Source organism: Rattus norvegicus, chromosome 13 (assembly GCF_036323735.1).
Source record: "Rattus norvegicus strain BN/NHsdMcwi chromosome 13, GRCr8, whole genome shotgun sequence".
NCBI classification, from domain to species: Eukaryota; Metazoa; Chordata; class Mammalia; order Rodentia; family Muridae; genus Rattus; species Rattus norvegicus.
Window position 1 is genome coordinate 33,812,333 of NC_086031.1, and position 12,603 is coordinate 33,824,935.

The window sequence follows — 12,603 nt, forward strand, 5'->3', positions numbered from 1 at the left end:
TGTGGATGAAGACATCAGCATAATTTGAGGGTAGAGCTGGTAGTGAGTCCCCACTTCAATGGTAGTCTCTATTGAATAATTAGGTTACTTTAAAAAAATGAAACCCATAGTTTAAAAAAAAATATTAAAAGTGCTTTTCATGGACTAGGGAGATATGAGTTTGATCCCCAGAACCTATGTGAAAGTCACAGACATGGTGGCAAGCACTGGAATTCCGGCACTGGGGAGGCAGAGACAGGTTCCTGGGACCCTAGCCAGCTGGTCTGAGTCTACAGCTAAGTTCTCACAGCTCCAGACCAGTGAGAGACCCTGCCTGTCCCACAGGAGATAGACAACAATCCCAAGAATGACACCTGGGGTTGTCCTCCAGCCTCTACACACATGTGCAGGTGTTTGCACATACACTTAGGGTTGTCCTCCCGCCCCCACACATGTGCAGGTGTGTGTACACATATGTTGAAGACCCTGCAATTCATGCCTCCTATGCTGCTTATTCTGCCCTGGAGTCCCCAAGCCCCTTCTATTTATCTGTGTCTTAGAAATGAGGTGCAGAATTGCTTAAAGCAACAGAAGTTTGCTGTCCCAGAGCTCTTCAGGCCCACACTTTGTGAAACAGATTATCAGCAGCAATCTAGTTTTCTTTCTGATGCTGTTATAAACACACTTGGACCAAAAGCAACTTTGGAAAGCAGAGGGGTTGATTTTACCTACAGGTCACAGTTCATCAGGCAGGTGTTTGAAGCAGAAAACACAGAGGAATGTTGCTTGCTGGCTTGCGTATTGACCCATGCTTAGCTAGCTTTCTTATACAGCTTGGGATACTTGTCCAGGGAATAGTGCTCCCCACAGTGGGCTGTGTTCTCCAAAAAATCCCCTATCCCCATGCCCACTGAGCTAGCCATCCCTCAACTGAAACTCCTTCTCAGGTGACTGTAGGTTCTGTCAGGCTGACAGGAGAAGCTGACTAGGACGAGCAGCACGGAGGCCTTCCAAGGCCTTTGAAGGAGAATCTGCTTTGTGTCTGTCTCCCAGCTTCTTGCAGACCCTGGCATTTGGTTAATTGATGGACTGTTGAATTCCCTGTCTTTATGTGGTATTCTCAAGTGACTTCTCAAGTGATAGTTTACAGAACTTTTCCTGTGAGGGCACCAGTCTATTCGACTAGGGTCCAGTTGCTGTGACACGTCACTAGGGACCAGGTCTGGTGTCTGGTGAGTCCTGGCTTTCCGATTCATATTTGCTTTGGACAGTGTCCTTACATGCCAGAGACGACAAGGCAGCTCTCTGAGGTCTCTCTCACTCTTTTTTCCCTTAGTGTGTGTGCGTGCGTGTGTGTGTGTGTGTGTGTGTGTGTGTGTGTGTGTGTGTGTGTGCGTGCGCGCGCGCGCGCGTGTGCGCGCATGCAGGCATGCCTGCCTGTGTGCGTGGAGACCTGGGGTTAACATGTCTTCCTTGATACTCTCCACCTGACTTACTGAGGTAGGGTCTCTCAGTCGAACCCAATTGGCCTAGCCTGACGAGTCATCTTGTTCTAGGGATCCAAGTGTTGAAATTACAGGTGGCCACCCTGCCTGCCTCACACTCACGTGGGTCATGGGAACCTAAACTCCAGTTCTCACTCGTACATGGCAGATGCTACACCCACTGAGCCATTGTCCCGGCCTCTGGGACCTCTTTTACAAGGTTCTAAGCTCATTCATGAGGGCTTGCCCCCACAACCCAGTCACCTCCCCCAGGCCTTGCCTCACAATACTTCACATTGGTGGTTAAGTTTCAAAATGCACATTAGGAGGCTTCTTCCCCCTGAGGCAAAGGATAATAGCTGTCTCAGTTCTCCTGTGCCTGTAATTCCAGTACTCAAGAGGCTGGACTTCTAATTCAAGGCTAGTTTGGGGCTACATAGTAAGCCACCATCTCAAAACAAAACTGAAAAGCAGAACAACAAATCCAGCAGAGTGCCAGGTTTCCTTTTTGGTGGCAAGAAGCTGAAGAACCAGCCATATCTCCTTGGTGGTCAAAGGGACTGTAAGGCTACCTACCCACTCCTAAGGAATTTAAGTTGATATGCATTATGTTCCTCTGTCCCTGTGATAGAATCCCTGACACAGGCAACTTCAGGGAGGAAGGGTTTACTGTGGCTCTCAGTTCGAGGGTCCAGTCCATCATGGTGGGGAAGGCACGGCAGCAGGAGCTTGAGCAGCTGGCCACATGACATCCACAGTCAGGCAGCAGAGACATGGATGCTGGTACTCAGCTTGCTTTCTTCGTCTTCCTCAGTCCAGGACCCCAGCCCATGGGATGGTGCCGCTCACATCCGGGCTGGGTCCTCCTACTTCTGTTAACCCAGTCTCTGGCAGAGACTACCCATCGGTTTGTCTCCTAGGTGATTCTAGGTCCTGTCTAGTTAGCAGTCAACATTAACCATCCCCGGAGTGGTGAGGTGACCCCCAAATTTTGCTGACAAGGATGAGATCCCAGTACAGTCAGGGCTGGCAGAATGACTGCTGTCACCCGGCAGCTAGCAGCTTGCTTTTTTATGCAATAGGCTTTTGGGACATCCGGAGGGGTCATTTGCCTTAAATCCTGGCCTCCCACTGATGACAGATGGCAGGGTGTTTGTCTTGCTATCATTTCTCTCCACATGTAGCTCCTCCAGACTGGAGAGGCCCCTCTGCCACTGTGGGTGGGGTGGCACCAGCGTCTGTAGATGCCCCTTCCTATGGTGTGTGTGGGTGTGGGTCAACTGAGTTGAGTTCGTTAATGACTCTATACTCCAGGCACGCCAGTGTCCTTCCCTTCTGCTGTTTGAACCTTTAATATTATTTAAAAAATTGAGAGAGAGGGGTTGGGAATTTGGCTCAGTGGTAGAGCGCTTGCCTAGCAAGCTCAAGGCCCTGGGTTCAGTCCCCAGCTCCGAAAAAAAAAATTGAGAGAGAGAGAGAGCGAGAGCGAGAGCGAGAGCGAGAGCGAGAGCGAGAGCGAGAGAGAGAGAGAGAGAGAGAGAGAGAGAGAGAGAATATGAATGTTTGTATACTTGAGGCCAAAACGGGACATTGGTTCCCCTGAAGCTGTCGCTATGAGTAATTGGGAGCTGCCCAGCTGGGTGCTGGGAACTGAACGCTGATCCTCTGAAGGAGTAGTAAGCACTCTTAGCCACCGAGCCATCTCACCAGACACCCAGAGCATCTCTTGAAAGCCCATATGTTAGAGCAGTGGTTCTCAACCTTCCTAATGCTTTAATACAGTTCCTTGTGTTGCGGTGACCCCACTGGTTGTTTCATTGCTGTGTAATAACTGGAATTTTGATACTTTTATGAATGGTAATGTAAATGTCAGTGCTTTCTGATGGTTTTAGGTGACCCCTGCAAAAGGGGTTGCGACCCACACGTTAGAAGCACAGTCCTCTAGCTGGTGCCGTTTGAAGGTGGCAGAACCCTTTGAGAAATGGGACCTGTGAGAAGCCTTTGGATCACTGGTAAACCCTCATCTCTCTCTTGGTCTTTGTGCCCTGACCTTGAAGTGAGTGGTTCTGTTCTGACACAGTTTTGTCCCATCTTTATTCCCATAGTCCTGAAGCAGCAGGGCCACGAATGGTTAACTGACAGAGAACTTTCGGTCTGTGAGCCAAAGTAAACCTTTTGTTTTCATTGTCTTAGTGTTCTACTGCTGAAGAGACACCACGAGCATGGAGATTCTTACAAAGGAAAACGTTTAACTGGGGCTTGTTTATACTTTCAGAGGTTTAGTCCATTACCTTTATGGCAGGGAGCATGATGGCATGCAGGCAGACATGGTAGCTGAGAGTTCTATATCTGGATCCATGGGCAGCAGGAGGAGTCACTGAACCTGGCTTGAGCTTTGGAAACCCCAAAGCCCAGTAACACACTACCATCATTGTGGGGAAGTCAAGATGGTAGGAACTTGAAGGAGCTGTGTACATAGTCAAGAGCAAAGAGCAGTGAAATAAGGTCTGCATGCTAGTGTTCAGTTCACTGTCTCCACGCTTAGGATTCCCTGCCTAGGGAATGGTGTCACCCACAGTGGAAAGGTCTTCACTCTTCAGTTAACATAATCAAGATAATCCCTCACAGACATGCCCACAAACCAACTCGATGTAGACAGTCCTTCATTGAGACTGTCTTCCCGGTGATTCTAGATTGTGAGGAGTTGATAATTAGAACTAGCCATATAGCTGTCTCACCAGCCCTGAATACCTGCTCTTTGAGACAGAGTCTCATGTCACATTGAATTTCTGATTACCCTGCTTCCACATCCTGAATTCTGGGATTGCAGGTTTCGCTACCATGCCTAGTTTGATCAAACCCAGGGCCCTGTGCATGCTACAAGTAAGTACTCTACCAACCAATCTGCATCTGCTGCCTCGTGATCTAAAACTTGATGTTGATGGAAAACATGAGACTCTTGAGTCAGAGACGAAGGACTCTGTTGTTCATGGCACAGCCAAGAGAACTTATCATTTATATTAATTTCTCTTGCCCTAAATTCCCATGGGTCAGGGCTCTGTGGCTCAGAGTTTGATACACAATCATGTGTTTGCGTCACAGCTGCAGAACCCCAATTTTAGGTAATCTGAACCTTTACAATAGAGCCACAAGCTGCTTTCCCCCTGAGGGAGATGCTGTTTTCATTTTACCAGACAGTAGTCAGACCTGCCTGCTGTGCTAGTAGGAGATCCCATCTCTGTTTTGCTGAGCTGCTAGAAGCCATGTATCCTAGAAAGAGAGCCCAAAACAACAGCAGCCACCCCTGCGCTCAGAATGCACGCAAAATCTGTGAGAGGCCCAACCCAGAAGGGTGAAGCTTCTCCCTGATAGGAAGTGCAGGGGCTAGAGTGGTGGCTCAGTGGGTACAGTGCTTGCTTTACAAGCAGGAGGACCTGAGTTCAGATTCCCAGAACCTACATAAAAAGCTGGATACCCTCTGGGAGTGGCGCCCTATGCCTTTAATCTCAGCACTCCAGTGGCAGAAATAGAGGCATGTAGCTCTCTGCAAATTTGCGGCCGCTTGATCTACACAATGAGTCCCCAGGTCAGTTAGTGATACACTGTGAGGCCAAAGCAGCCAGGCACAGTGGCCCCTGTCTGTAACCCTGGCATGGAGGAAGACAGGTGAATCCCTGGAGTTCACTGCCAGCCAAGCCCAGCCAAGTCAGTGAGAGACCCTGTCTCATAAAATAAGGTGAAGAGGGCTAAGGAAGGCACCCTAATAGTCTTTGTAGACACAGAGGCAGTCAGACGGGCACGCGCGCGCGCACACACACACACACACACACACACACACACACACACACACACACAGAGAGAGAGAGAGAGAGAGAGAGAGAGAGAGAGAGAGAGATGCATGATGTATGAACAGTCTTTCTCTTACATCTGGAGCACTGGCTGCCTTGGATCCTTTCTCAAGTGTCACATGCCTTCAGCACAGAAAACAAGCGATTGTTTTGCACTTTTGCCCAAGGTGAAAGACCAAGGCCGAGGCAAGTGTGTGGAGCTGCAGGTGTCTTGGCAATGCCAGCAGGTCGGAGGCTGAAAGAACGAATGGGATCCTGTGCTTATTTCCTGGCTTGGCATTGACAGTGACCCATCCTCAGCTGCTAAGGTCACCATGTGATGAGCTTTAGCAACGTGGGGGAGCGTGTGTGGGAGTTATTACATTAACTCATATTTATTTTGAATCTATCATGTTACTTAAACACCAACAGGTGGAAGGTTTTATTTTTTTAACTTATCTTAAAATGATCCAAACCTCAAAAAAGCATTCTTTTAATTTAGATTTGTTTTATTTTTCTGTGTGTCTGTGTGTCTGTCTTGTGCATGTGAGTGCCAAAGCTCATGGAATCCAGGAAAGGGTACTGGATTCCTTGAAGCTGGAGTTGTAAGCTATCCAATGTGAGTCTTGGGACCTGAACTCAGTTCTCCGCAAGAGTGATATGCTCTTAACTGGTAAACCATCTGTGGTAGTTTGAATAATGGTCCCTGTAAACTCATATGTTCCAATGCTTAGTCACCATGGACTGGCACTCTTTGAGAAGGATTGGGAGGTGTGGCCTTGTTGGAGGAAGTGTGTCACTAAAGGTGGGCTTAGATGTTTCAAAAGCCTATGTCAGGTCCCACCCCTCTCTCTTTCTCCCCCTGCCTGTCTCTTAGTTACTTTTCCAGCATCACCCTGCCTGCCACCATGTTCTCTGCTGCCATGGTTCCTGCCAAGATGGCAATGGTCTAAACTTCTGAAACTCTCAGCAAGCTTCCAGTCAAAGCTTCCCTCTTATAAGAGTTGCCATGGTCATGGTGTCTCTTCACAGCCATACAACAGTGACTAAGTCACCATCTCTCCAGCTACAGTCATTATTGAATTAACGTAGGAAGTGTGTTTCTTAAAACTTTTGTCAGTGAAATGTGGTCACACCCATGTTTCTAGAATACTGGTACTTTGGTTTGCAGAATGTAAGAAACTAAAGAAAAAGGGCAGGAAGTTTGCAGGTGTTCATTTGATCGTTGATGGCCCTAGTTTTATACTATCATTATCATTGGTCTTTAGATTCTATACATTTATTGTATATGTTACTTTGTGTATGTATGTGGGAGAGTACAGGTCCCATAGTGTGTGTGGATAGCACAACTTGGAGGAGTCAGCTCTCTGCTTCTACTGAGTGGGCCCAGGGATTGAACCGAAGGCCTCAAGCTTCTGCAGCAGACGCTTTACCAACTGAGCCATCTCCCCAGTCTGCGTTTCATGTCTTACACCTGGCCGTCTTTGCTAGTTTCATTATTCTCAGTTACTTTCTTGTTGTTGTGACCAAAATACCCAAGAGACAAGTTCAAGGGGAAAGGTTTATCAGAGCTCATAGTTTCAGAGGGTTCAGTCCTCCGTTCATAGGGTTGGGGGGTACAGCAGAGGACTCAGTCCATTCATGTGGGGAGAGTACAGCAGAGGGCTCAGTCCATTCATGTGTGGGGTACAGCAGAGGGCTCAGTCCATTCATGTGTGGGGTACAACAGAGGGCTCAGTCCATTCATGTGTGGGGATGTTTACAGCAGAGGACTCAGTCCATTCATGTGTGGGGATGTTTACAGCAGAGGGCTCAGTCCATTCATGTGTGGGGATGTTTACAGCAGAGGGCTCAGTCCATTCATGTGTGGGGATGTTTACAAAAGAGGGCTCAGTCCATTCATGTGTGTGTGTGGTGGTGGTGGTGGGGAGTGTATAGCAGAGGGCTCAGTCCATTCATGTGGGGGGTACAGCAGAAGACTCAGTCCATCCTTGCAGAGGCACTGGTGTATAGCAGAGGGCTCAGTCCATCCTGATGGTGATGGTATTACTGATGGGCTTATGCCATACGGGACAGGAAGTAGAGAAGAGGGGATATATAAAAAGGCCAAAGCAAACTTCCAAGGACAAGTTCCTAGAGATCTATTTCTTCCAGCCCGCCCCGCCTACTGCCTTTCACTGCCTCCTGAGGTGCTGTTGTCCTCTGAGTTCATCTAATCCTTTCCTTAGGTCAGAGTCCTTGTGATGCACATGCCTGGTAGATATACTCAGACATGCGCTGCTGTTCTCCTGGGTGTTCCTAAGTCAAACCAGCAACGGAAATTAACCACCTTGCAGCTGAGAGGTAACGCACTTGCCATCCAAGCCTCACTACATGAGCCCCACCCCTGACCTCTGACCTCTAACCTGTGACCTGTGTAATGTGACATACCCTCCCTATACATACACACATGCACAAATTAATAATTAATAAATAAAACAAGAAGCCATTGTAGTATTGCACATGCAAAGCAAGTTTATTTTTAAAGAAAACGGACAGAGAGGTGGCTCAGCTGGTAAAAGTACTCATCTCCAAGTCTGGTGACCTGAGTTCCCTCCCTGACTCACAAGAGAAAACAGGCTCTTGGAAGCTGTTCTCAGACCACCACATACCCACAACTGCCCACCAAATAAATAAAATTACTAAAAACTTAAAACAGTAAACTTTTATACCTATAACACAGATCTCTAAATAGGAAACTAAGCTCGTAAGGTAATATGAATGTGATTGTTTTTGGTTTGCTTGTGGTTAAACCATACTTTTTGGGAAGCTGTATTTTATGCAGTTAAGACCTTTAAAGGAAACACCCTCTATGGAAGTTCTGAGTTTTGTAAAACTTGAATTGATAGAAAAAATATAACTCTAAAATGGTCCTGGTTTCTAAAATAATTCCATTCAGGTGCCTGTTCAATCTCCAGCCATACACAAAATCAGACACGCAGACACATGGAATAGAACAGAGGACCCAGAAATAAACCCACGTAGCCACAGCCACTTAACTTTGACAGAGGTGTCAAGAGCGTGTGCTGGTTAAAGGCAGCCTCTCCGGCACTCGTGAAACCAAACACAGCCCCCACCTTCCACAGACCTCAGTGTAAGGCTTGAAACGTAGAGACTGTGGGGAGGAAAACACTTTTACACAATCAGACACTTGGGAGTTGGTCAGTGAAGGACAGAGGACCTGAATTCAGTTCCCAGCACCCATGTCTGGCAGCTCATAAGAGTGTGCAACTCCAGTTCCAAGGGGATCCGGTGCCTCTGGCCCCCTCTAGCACTGCACTTAAAAAACAAACAAACAAACAAACAAACAAACAAACACCCATCATGGGTACCTGAGAAGGACTCCAAGGTTATAATCCTAAAACTTGGCAGGTGGGTTTAGATAAATTTAGAAGCACAGCAGAGGAAATGGCCAAGGCTAGTGAATTAGAAAAAACATCTTTATCAACGTCAGACAGGGGATGGATATGTAGACTTTACAATAACTAGGAAAAGTACCAGAAAAAGCAGACCATCCAGTTAATAAATGCCCTAAAGAACTGAAAAGACAGTGTTCAAAAGAATAGACAAGAGTGGTCAATACTTAATTTTTTTAAGCCAATATCTTTAGTCATCAGGGAAATGTAGATCAAAGCTGAGTTGAGATTCTGTCTCCCAGGCATCGTGAGTTCAAGCCCTGGGACTCATATGGTAGAAAGAAATCTTAGATTCCATCTCACCGTAGTCAGAGCTGCTGTCATCAAGGAGATAACTGACAGTGCTGGCGAGGATGTGGGGGAGGACAGCCATTGTGTGCGTTTAGTGGGGATGTAAACTCGTACATAGAGAACAGTACCGAGGCTGCTCAGCTAAAACCAGGAGTCATCCAGCTATACCAGCCTTGAATGTAAATATGAAAGACTAGCTTGGTGATTCTCAACCTTCCCAGTGCTGCTACCCTTTAACACAGCTCCCCATGCTGTGGTGGCCCCGACCATAAGATTATTTTCATTGCTACTTCATAACTGTGATTTTGTTACTGTTATGAATCACAATGTAAATATCTGTGTTTTCTGATGGTCTTAGGTGACCCCTTGTTTGACCCCCCAAAAGGGGTTGTGACCCACAGGTTGAGAACCACTGCTCTAAATCAACATATCACAGAGACACTGCCCACCTAGCAGCTTAGGTGACCGTCAACAGATGAATTTGTAATGAATATGCAGTGGAATCTTATTTAACTGTGAAGAAACAAAATTCCAACATTTGCAGGCAGTGGACGGAACTGGAGGTCATTATGTTACCGTATGTCAGAGTCACAAATTCAAGTATTTCGTGTTTTCTCTTACACACTGACTCTGAAGCATGTATGTGTGAGTGTGTGTGAGTGTGTGAGTGTGTGAGTGTGTGGGGGGCATAGAAAGGAAACCAGGCAAGAGGAAGACGAGATCTTACAGTAGGGGAAAGGAAAAGCAGGAGGAAAATGCATGGGACATGGAAGCTGAGGGGGAAGCTGCTGGAGACGGGGGTGGGGGGGTGGAGGGGGGAGGAGGGAGGGGGAAGCTGATGGGGGAGGAGGGAGGAGGGAGGAGGGAGGAGGGGGGGGGAAGATGCATAAAAGCGGGACATGACACCAAGTATGAAGGTGCCATTAGGAAATCTGTTACTTTGTATCCTACCTTAAAAAGCAAGAGTAGAGGGAAAAGCTTAAAGAAGACAGCAGGCTGACAACTCCTACAACTCCTCATCTGCTGGTGTGACACACAGGGAGGTCAGACAGTGCACAGCCCTGCTGGTGTGACACACAGGGAGGTCGGACAGTGCACAGCCCTGATGGTGTGACACACAGGGAGGTCAGACAGTGCACAGCCCTGCTGGTGTGACACACAGGGAGGTCAGACAGTGCACAGCCCTGCTGGTGTGACACACAGGGAGGTCAGACAGTGCACAGCCCTGCTGGTGTGACACACAGGGAGGTCAGACAGTGCACAGCCCTGCTGGTGTGACACACAGGGAGGTCAGACAGTGCACAGCCCTGCTGGTGTGACACACAGGGAGGTCAGACAGTGCACAGCCCTGCTGGTGTGACACACAGGGAGGTCAGACAGTGCACAGTCCTGCTGGTGTGACACACAGGGAGGTCAGACAGTGCACAGCCCTGCTGGTGTGACACACAGGGAGGTCAGACAGTGCACAGTCCTGCTGGTGTGACACACAGGGAGGTCAGACAGTGCACAGTCCTGCTGGTGTGACACACAGGGAGGTCAGACAGTGCACAGCCCTGCTGGTGTGACACACAGGGAGGTCAGACAGTGCACAGCCCTGCTGGTGTGACACACAGGGAGGTCAGACAGTGCACAGCCCTGCTGGTGTGACACACAGGGAGGTCAGACAGTGCACAGTCCTGCTGGTGTGACACACAGGGAGGTCAGACAGTGCACAGCCCTGCTGGTGTGACACACAGGGAGGTCAGACAGTGCACAGCCCTGCTGGTGTGACACACAGGGAGGTCGGAGGGTGCACAGTCCTGCTGGTGTGACACACAGGGAGGTCAGACAGTGCACAGCCCTGCTGGTGTGACACACAGGGAGGTCGGAGGGTGCACAGTCCTGCTGGTGTGACACACAGGGAGGTCAGACAGTGCACAGCCCTGCTGGTGTGACACACAGGGAGGTCGGAGGGTGCACAGTCCTGCTGGTGTGACACACAGGGAGGTCGGAGGGTGCACAGTCCTGCTGGTGTGACACACAGGGAGGTCAGACAGTGCACAGTCCTGCTGGTGTAGCACGGAGGGAGGTCGGAGGGTGCATAGCCTGCTGGTGTGACACAGAGGGAGCCAGCATCTGTAAAGTCTTCTGTCCTTGCTGTTTTCGTGTGAATTCTTTTCCTACACTTAGAACTTCTGATACTTTTTCCCCTTTCAAAGGCTTGTGTAGAATAATGGGCTCCCTGGGGACTTTCATACTGGTGTATAAGATGCTTTGATTCTTGTCACCGTTCCTCTCCGCACCCACCTGCTGCTCTCCCTTTTCTGCCCCACTTCCTGAATAGACTCCCTTCTGCTCTGCTCCTTAATCTTTTCCCACGTATGAGAGAAACAGTGTTTGTCTTTCCAAATCCGCCTTTGTTTTGATTATCACAGTATTTTTCTTGTATCCATATTCCTACCAAAAATACTGTCACTCTTTTGTGACTGAATCACATACACATAAACCACAGACATAGAACCTGACCACCACACCAGACTCCCCAAGACGCACGATCCTTCTGCCTCTGCTGCCCAGGTGCATCACCATGCCTAGCGTCACCTTCAGCTATCCCATTGCTAGGTAACAACTTGAGAAAACTATGGTCACCATACAATCCACCATACAATCCAGACACTCACATGCTTATGGAGGCACCATTCACAACAGTGAATTACACAATCAGCCAAGGTGTGTGTGTGTGTGTGTGTGTGTGTGTGTATGTGTGTGATGACAGCTACTCTGACAGAAATAAAGATGTTCTCTCAATGGTGTTTGGTTTGATTTGTGTGTCATTCATTTGCCTATTTATCCATTGAATTTTTTGTTTTCTGGTGTTTAATATTTTGGGTGTTTATATATTCTGAACACTGATCTTCTGTCAGACAAATAGCTGGCCAAGACTTCCTTCCATTCTGTATTTTGGATTCTCTCATTTTAGAGGCTGGAAATAGCTCGCACCAGATACTGAAGGTGACGCTAGGCATGGTGATGCACCTGGGCAGCAGAGGCAGAAGGATCGCTGGAGTCCAGATTCACGACCAGCCCCAGCAGCATAGCAAGACCCTGTCTCGAAAGGAAAGCAGACAGTTAGCAGAGGCCAGCGTGCGGCCGTTGGTCATGTGGTCAGTCCCAGGCTGTTTGTGGAGTCCGGTGCTCACTGATCGTTATTGATTACCCAAGCAGAGAGGCATGCCTCGAGTGCTTGCTCTGATCAGTTTTTGGCTCTTACAGAGCAACAAAAAGTGTCAGTCATTCTGTGCTCACAAGCGCAGCTCGGGGCTGACAGGACGACACTTGGTCTTCTCATTTCAGATCCTCAGCTAAACAGACATCCAGTTTACAATATATTTAGTGTATGTGTGCGTGTATGCTTTGCATGTGTAGAGGTCAAAGGGCAACGTTGAATGTCCCTTCTCAGGTACCCCCACCCCTTTTGACAAGGTCTCTTAATAACCTTGAACTTTGCCAAGTAGGCTAGGCTAGCTCTCCCTTAAGCTTCTAGGGATCTGCCTGTCTCTGGCTACCGTCTTACCACTGCGACTGTAG

General features: G+C 48.3%; 1 protein-coding gene across 12 annotated transcripts in view; it reads left to right on the forward strand.

Annotated features, from left to right (window-relative positions):
* C13h2orf76 (similar to chromosome 2 open reading frame 76) overlaps positions 1 to 12,603 on the forward strand; it is an 87,908-nt gene that overhangs the window by 10,810 nt on the left and 64,495 nt on the right. Inside the window, exon 2 of one of the 12 annotated variants that reach the window (XR_010056906.1) lies at positions 7,519 to 7,633. The exons of the other annotated variants lie outside the window; for them this stretch is intronic. The gene's annotated coding sequence lies outside the window, so the exon portion shown is untranslated. The remainder of the gene's footprint in view (positions 1 to 7,518; positions 7,634 to 12,603) is intronic. 12 annotated transcript variants of the gene reach the window in all.